Here is an 8,484-nt window from a genome sequence, read left to right on the forward strand (position 1 = left end):
CTCTCTTCTGCTTTCATTTGCTGCCTTTTGGAACATGCCTATGATCTCTGAATACATCAGCCATGCCTTTCTGTTCTCCATGGGGGAATAGAATAATGAGAGGTTGTCCTGTGAGCAGGGCTTTGTTTGGGAGGATGATTTTCAGCTCGTTTCTGCACTCACTGCCTTTGCTTCCCGCTTCACTCCGCTTAGCTGCTGTGTTAGACAGCAAACCCCCAGTGACCACTTACAGCAGAGGGTGAGAATGGAAAAAGAGATGGAGAGAAATGTGCAGCATGGAGGCAATCAGAAGCAGCAGTGACCAGTTTATGTATTTATGTATTTATTTAATCCTGGTCATGAGTAAGCGCCTCCGACTCATCAATTTGTCCCTGTTCAGCCACGATGCTCTGAGGGAACATTTGACTTCAGGTACATATGGAAGCTCTGCTGACTTCAGTGAAACTTAAGCATGTGCTTAATGGTAAATGTCTGCTAAAAGCATTATATGGGGATGGAGCGGGCTACAAATATGTCTAACTGCTTTGCAGGATCCTCTAGCACCAACGCAACAGGCCCAGAGATGGGGACTAACATAGTCCTTTCCAGAAATGCGTAGTTAGTCTGTACCTCCGTGGTGAGGGCATGTCCATGACATCCTTCCCTCAGCCTCCTGGCAGCAGCCAGGCCATCTATGACCATTTCTTGTGCTGTTGAGGATGGCGCTAACTACTGCCATCTCAGGAGGGGTGTTTTCTTGCAAAGTGGACACTGTCATTAGGATGTCAATTGGTACGACAGTAATTCAGGGACATCAGGGACATCACACCTACTGGGAGTTAATGAAGGATGGACCAAAGCAGCAGGCTAGCCAGGAAAAGCTCTACTATTTCCAGTGCTGAACACTGCTTAGACCCCTCAGTTGCTTTTTGAATATATGATACATTTTGAAATAACATATCTGAAAAGTCCCCAAGCAAGCAAACCCCAAAACAATCCAACCATCAAAAGTCTGGATTAAAGAGCACAGGTGGCAAGAAAATGTTCTCTCCCTGTGTGTGGTCCCTGATGCAGATGCCTTGTTTTCACAACGCTGATAATGAAAGCATTTTTATTTTTGGATGCTCTTTAGGGTACGATGTAATACATCAAAATAAATCATCGCATCGTACGCCTGTTATGAATGAAAACTGATGCACCAAATGTCAAGGTTGCTCGCTTTGATTCATCAATGAATATTGCCTATTTTGCTAACACTGTTGAGGAAAGAAATGGTAGTGAAGGGGGAAATGTTGACTTGATGCAAAGATACAAATACATAGGTAAAGATTTGATAAGTTTGTAGAGATTTAGAGATGATATTGTTTCAAGTAAGGAGAAATTTCCCTGGTATATCTGTTGTGAGGTAGATCCTTAGGTACTAAAGGAAAAAATAAGACTTTTAGGACTAAGTCAGTTGGATCCGTGCTTTAGTAGAGAAACTGTATATCATTTTCCCCCCTATTTTCACTTAGTAAATGAATTCAATAATCATCATACTTGAAAAGGCATTCATTTCAACTGCTGTGGAAAAAACTTCTGATCAAATCAAGAGCATTAGCTTCAAGGCCACCCTTCTTCCTACGAGACAGGAAGTATCTGTGTGATAAATTAACTATGGGTGAATGCTAAGTCTTTAATGAGAAAAACCATGCTCTGTTGAATTCAGCCTTTCATGTGGAAGCTGTTTGGGACCTTACTGAAAAGAATGTGTTAATCAAGAGAAAAGCATAATTACTGTCTTGTCAACAGACACAAATGGGAAAGCCTGGTGAAAATGAGGTTGAAATTAACTCCAAAAAACCACACAAAAAAAGAGTTTTTCTATAAGGTTTTCGGAGAGCTTGCTTTACACTGCACAGTGATTTATGACAATTGGAATCTCACTATTTCTGCAATTAATATTGTTGGATGCTTCCTATTCAGGGGAATGTTAATCATAATAATGCAAATGGAAGTATTATTGCAGCTATGCCTCAGAGTTCATATTTCATATTGAGCCAGAGGTTCAATATTCAGCATCCTTCTCAATGGAGCATTCGCGTTGTATGGGTAGATGAATGTGCACCAAAGGTAAAATAACTGAATTAATATAAACCAGAATAATATGTCTGGCACATAGCTTCCCATTTCCCCATTTTGCTGTAAGATCCTGATTGTTCAGGTTTTTTAAACCAATAATAAATTATTGCAATGCACTGCTAATTACACCTCACTGAAGTTGTGTATAGTATAAATTGCACTGGTGATGGACTTAGATTAAGTTTCTTATGCTTATTTTTAGCAAGTCAAAGGCAATTCGTTTCCAAGTAGGCCATGTTTAAAAGTTTGGAGTGAAAAAAGGTGTAATTATTTCCTAATATGAGGAGAATATTGGTGACAAATTTTTTGTCCTACATGTCTTTTGGCACTAAATATATTAATGAGAAAGGCGGAAGCAAGAACACATATTAATGTGTTTAAAAACTATAATGAGTATTTATAAATTTTGCTTCTGCAAATATTTTCTAAATTGTCATCTTCCTGTTTTTACCTCCCTCTATGCTCCTTTAGATAATTTCTTAGCTTGTGATTGGTTTCTTTATGACCGCTGATGCTCCTGGAAATATTTGGTCCTTTTCCTTCTTGCTTCTTTTTCTTTCCTTTTTTTTTCCCCCATGAGTTTTGATTGGTGAGGGGGGTGGGAAGGAAGAGGGTAAAATTGTCATTTTTTAAAATCCTGCTGGCTTCTATCAAAAAACACATAAACTTGAAGTTTCTGTGAATATTTCAGAGCTGATTCAGAAACATTAATTAATATTTCAGAGAATAAATAACCCATGTAAAGTAAGTCCATACTACAAATGGCTTTCCTAACCCTTTTTTTTCTGTAGCAGAAAGGTGCTTTTTATTTCCATACAAAAGGAATACAGCTATTGCATGAAAACTGTTTATCAGGAGGTGACAGTGGAGGAAGTTGTGCATGTGGACAGGGTGAGACCCTATTTTTTGGGGAACAGAAAAGTGTAGTCATAGAGCAGTGACTGGAGCTTAAATGTCCATCACATGACATTATTATCCTCTTGATAGGAAAGGAGAGAAGTCCTTAGGTGGGGAACACATTTTAAACTTTGCAGATCTGGGTTCAAATCCAGTACAAACTTTCTGTATAACATCAAGGAAAGCACTTTGTTCCAGGTCTTCAGAAATATCTCAACAGCCAGCTGAGTGAGAAGGAGGTGCCCAAATCACTTTCAGGACCAGATCCAACAGATAGTACTGTATGTCTTATTCTATATCCTGTGGTCTGGATTAAGCAGTTACGTACTCTGGGTACCTGATGCTCACTTCTTCTGGCATCCTTTACATCTAGTTGGGCTCAGTCTTTCAAAATGGCATTCAGATCGTGATATAGTTATGTATATACAGACATATAAACATTGATTATTTTTTCTTTTAAAGAAGAGATGAACTCACTTCAGTGGTGCATTTGATGGGTCATCCCAGAGATACACAGGCAGGCACGGCACAGTAATTTCCAGAAGGGAGGTGTAAATGCAAAAGCAACCGTAACCTCTCAATCTGTAACCATGACTGCTAAAGCAGCAGAGCTGACCACCTCTTTATTCTCTCTGTGTTGGAGCTTATTCACAGAAGTGGGAATAATAGCACTCTCCTACTTGACAAGTAGTTTAAGAATACATATATTAAAAATTAGGAGAAGTATAGATATTGGGGGGGGGGGGGGAAGCATACCAACAGCCTCGCAGCGCAAAGAGAAGTCCTGAGAGAGGAGAATGAATGATTTACTCTCACCTCCTCCTCATTTCCACATCTCCCAGAAAAGCATTCTGGTGAGCGATGGCCTCTTCTGCTTTTGTTTTCCCTCTCATTGAAGTGAACACCAGCAAGAGAGGAGACTCACAAAATTAATTCAGATTGGGTTAGATAAGGACCCTGGGATGTTGATTAAAAACCATCCACAGAGCCATTAGCAAAGTGAGATAATAAATGAAAATGCGCTGAATCACATGAGTTTTCTAGTGAGGGAACATCAGGGAGCAGTCTTGAGTCCAGTCTTCTTTAAACATCTTCATTCATTAGCCAAAAGACAGGAAAAGAGTACATGTTAATTAAAATCACAGATGATCCAAATTGGGAAGCGCTGCATAAATCAGCGAAGATAGAGAGATTAGAAACCTTAGGCAGGAAATGACAAAATGAGATGCAGCTTCGAAAAATGCATGTGGGGGAGAAATAATCTGTACAAGGACACAATCAGCAGAAAGGAGGACTGTTCAAGAAGCAGAATTAATGGAAGGAAGCCAAAGGATGTGGACATCGAGTAAAGAGCAATGTAGCAGTGCAGCTATTTAAAGGTGACCTTTGTACCTTTTCAGTGGACAGCTTGGATTCAAAATTAATTTATAATTGACAAGATTAAAAGGTCAATGTAGTTTTGGACCATATATGCAGACACAGGTTGCCAAGGAAAGATGTGGAAGCCCACCTCTGCAATAGCCTGCTACCACATCATTCAGACCTCTTAATTTTTTTTTTTTCCAATTCTGCAAGACCCTTTGCACCAGAGTGTATGAAAAATAGATGTATACCAAGCAAAATGGGTAGCTTGGGAGAGTTGCTGGCCCTGGCAAATATGGCTTTCCATGAAACCACGCACACCCAGTTGCTGCGGTCGCTTCTCCACCTCCACAGTCCCTATGGGACTTTGTCTCCCTGAGACAGGGAAAGGAGCTAAGAGAGGGGGCTTGAGGCTAATCAGCTAATGAGAGGCATAAGAGAAGAGGAGCCCCAGTGCTGTGCTACACTTTATTTGAACCTCCTGCTTGTGGCGTGACAGGTTTGTCACACATGCGTTGTTACTTTTAAACTGAGGCTCTTCGATACCACAAGCAACTCAGATAAGACAAATTTACTGATGTGAGTGAAAGCAACAACAAGCATCTGTGTAAGATCTTAGCCATTTCGTTCTAACAAAGGTAAAAGATTTAAGAAAGGAAATATTTGGGATAACCACACAAATAATAAAAAAATTCTTTCACCTTCTGAGGACAGTAAAATCACAAAACAACAACCATGTTAAGTAAAAACCCTTGAAACTACAATAAAAGAATCGGTAAATTACTCTTTTGGCAAAGGGATGGATGTTTGCACAGTTAGCCAAGGACAGACATTTAATTCTAAGTGCTGTACAGAAAGCCTTAGTTTGTATTTAATAAATACATTTATTTCCATGGGATGAATAAGCATACCCTAGTACAGTGCTGATGTGATATTACACTAGGAACTACGTATGCATAGACTGTTTGACGTGCCCTATCTAAATGTTAGCAGTTGGTTTTAATTCATTTAGGTTAGAAAATAAGTTCATAATCACTAAACAAAACACTAATTTTTTTTTTTGTTTTTGTCTTTTTACAGGTAGACTGAGAATAACACATGTCCAGATTAAAACTGTGTCCTACAAGAAGTATTTGATGGATTATTCCTAGATATTTCTAAGAAGGTAAATACAAAAAGTGAGTACTAATTCCAGTACATGGGAAGTTTTATGTTTTGTTGTTTAAAATCAAATTATGATAGTTGTAATGTTTCTTGTGCAGATTTCTTTAATTGGAGTTGTGAGGAATTTCACTAATTCCTTTAGAACATGTCTATCAGTTATTTGTGTTTATTTTTATTATCTGACAATGATAATTTGCTTTACAGTCCAAGTCAAGGACTCATTTTTACTGTGCCAGGCACTCTAGAAACATAGACATTCTCTGCATGAACTGACTTACATCTAAGTACAAATCAAGAAGCCACGGATAGTGACAGACATGGAGATCCATGGCTGTAATAAGAAAGTGCTGGTCAGTATAACAGGCAATGCTAATAGAGCATCTGCAGCCTAGCCCTTGTCAATGCTTTCTAGATATTACTGCAGAGAAAGGATGAGAATAACAAGGTTATTTTATAGATATTTATGGGGAGCAGCATGGAAGAAAATAGCACTTATCTGAAAAATCCAGCACATGGACTGCGGAAAATGGTTGTGTGGGTTGTTTGGATGCAGACAGCCTAGTTTTGATATAAATGAGGAAAGGAAATCAGTACTATATCTGGGAAAATGACCTTTGCATACAGGGCAATATCATCAGGGCAAATTTACTTCTGCGAAAAACCAGGGAAAGGGATTCTGCAGTAATTAAGGTGTCCACTGATAAAAGGTTGAGATAAGAGATTTACCTGCATGGGTAGATAGAAAGAAAAGGAATTACCTTAAGTATGTTATACAGAACAGATCTGCAAGACTTCCATGTAACTGGGAAGTGGCATCTGGAAGAGGAGTATGAGTTGAAGCTGATATCAAGGTGATGGGCATGTGACAGGATGGTGGTAACATCCACAGTGATAGAGAAGGAAGGTTGCTTGGAGATCATGTCTGGGACTTCTCAAATGGAAAGCAGGCAAAGTTGAGACTGTTGAGTACACAGGAAAAGACAAGGAGAGGGTAGAGAAGTAGAACCATGAATCAAAGAATCACAGAATATATGAGGTTGGCAGGGACCTCTGGAGATCATCTAGTCCAACCACCTGCTCAAAGCAGGTTTTCCTAGAGAAGGTTGCTCATGGCTTTGTCCAGTTGGGTTTTTAATATCTTGAAGAGTGAGGATGCCACAACCTCCCTGGGCAACCTGTTTGACCACCCTCAATGCAAAAAAGGTTTTACTAATGTTCAAATGGAATTTCCCATATTTTGGTTTGTACCCAATGCCTCTTGTGCTGTCACTATGCACCACTGAAAACCATCTGTCTCCATCTTCTTTACCCCACCCATCAGGTTTTACACATATTAATAAAACCCCCAGCTCTCTCCTCCTCTGCTCATATTAGAGATCCTCCAGTCCCTTAAAAATCATCATAGCCCTTCATGCAACTTGCTCCAGTATGTCCATGTCTCTCTTGTAGGGGGGCCCTGGAAAGAGACCCAGCACCTGGATGTCTCCCACCAGGGCTGAGCAAAGGGGAAGGATCACCTCCCTCGACCTGCTGGCAATGCCCTGCCTAATGTAGCCCAGGAGACTGTTGACCTTCTTTGCCTCAAGAGCACATTGCTGGCTCACAGTTAACTTGGTGTCTACCAGGACCCCTACCAGGTCCTTTTCTGCTAAGCTGCTTCCCAGCCAGTTGTCCTCAGCCTGTGGTGGTGCCTGGGTTTATTCCTTCCCAGGGGCAGGATTTGGCATTTTCCTCTGTTGAACTTTGGGAGGTTTCTGTGGGCTCATTTCTACAGCCTGCCCAGGTCCCTCTGAATAACAGTGCAACCCTCTGGTGTATCAGCCACTCCTTCCAGTTTTGTATCATCTGGAAACTTGCTGAAGGTGCACTCTGCCTCATCCAGGTCATTAATGAGAGGCTTAATAGTATTGGACCCAGTATGAACCCGTGGGGTACATCACCAGTGACTGGCCTCTGATTGGACTTTGTGATGCTGATACTTGGAGCCTGGCAGTTCAGGCAGTTTTCAGTCCACCTCACTGTCCATTTATCTAGGCCATATTTCATCAGTTTATTGATAAGTATGTTATGGGAGACTGTCAACGCATTACTAAAGATAAGCAACATTCACTGCTCTCCCCTCATTCACCGAGCTACTCATCCCCTGCAGACAGTGATCAGGATGGTTAAGCGTGACTTCTCCTTCATAAATCCATGCTGACTACTCCCAGTCACCTTCTTGTCCTTCATATGGTTAGGAATTATTTGCATTTTTTGCTCTATCACCTTCCCAGGGACTAAGGCTGACCAGCCTATAGTTCCCTGAATCCTCCTTTTTGTGCTGCCCGAAGATAGGAGTGACGTTTGCGTTCTTCCAGTGCTCAGGAACCTTCCTCAATAGCTGAAAGCTTTCAAAGATAATTGAGAATGGCCTCACAAGGACATCATTCAGCTCTCCCACCACTGATGGCTACATCCTATCAGGTCCCATGGACTCATGCATATCCAGTTTGTTCCCTAACCTGATCCTCCTCCACCAAGGGTATGTCTTCCTTGCTCCAGAATTTGTCACCTGGGATTGCTGAGAGCAAGTCTCACCAGTAAAGATCAAGCTGAACAAGATATTGAATACCTTCTCCATGTCCTTTGTCACCAGATCCCCTGTCCCATTCAGCAGGGGGGCTGCCTTATCCCTAGTATCATCATCATCTGTCTAGTGCTAATAGTGAAGTTATGTTTGTGGGTTAGATTACACAGATTAAGAGTAGAATCATAGAAACATTGAATCATAGAATCATTTAGGTTGGAAAAGAACTTTAAGATCATTGAGTCCAACCGTTAACCTGACACTGCCAAGTCCACCACTAAACCATGTCCCTAAGCACCACATCTACATGACTTTTAAATACCTCCAGAGATGGTGTCTCAACCACTTCCCTGGGCAGCCTGTTCCAATGTTTAACTACTCTTTCAGTAAAGAAA

General features: G+C 40.8%; 1 protein-coding gene across 1 annotated transcript in view; it reads left to right on the forward strand.

Moving 5' to 3' along the window:
* TENM4 (teneurin transmembrane protein 4) overlaps positions 1 to 8,484 on the forward strand; it is a 619,397-nt gene that overhangs the window by 200,368 nt on the left and 410,545 nt on the right. Inside the window, exon 3 of the mRNA XM_009323472.1 lies at positions 5,440 to 5,524. The gene's annotated coding sequence lies outside the window, so the exon portion shown is untranslated. The remainder of the gene's footprint in view (positions 1 to 5,439; positions 5,525 to 8,484) is intronic.

Source organism: Pygoscelis adeliae, unplaced genomic scaffold, assembly GCF_000699105.1.
Source record: "Pygoscelis adeliae isolate BGI_AS28 unplaced genomic scaffold, ASM69910v1 Scaffold84, whole genome shotgun sequence".
NCBI classification, from domain to species: domain Eukaryota; kingdom Metazoa; phylum Chordata; class Aves; order Sphenisciformes; family Spheniscidae; genus Pygoscelis; species Pygoscelis adeliae.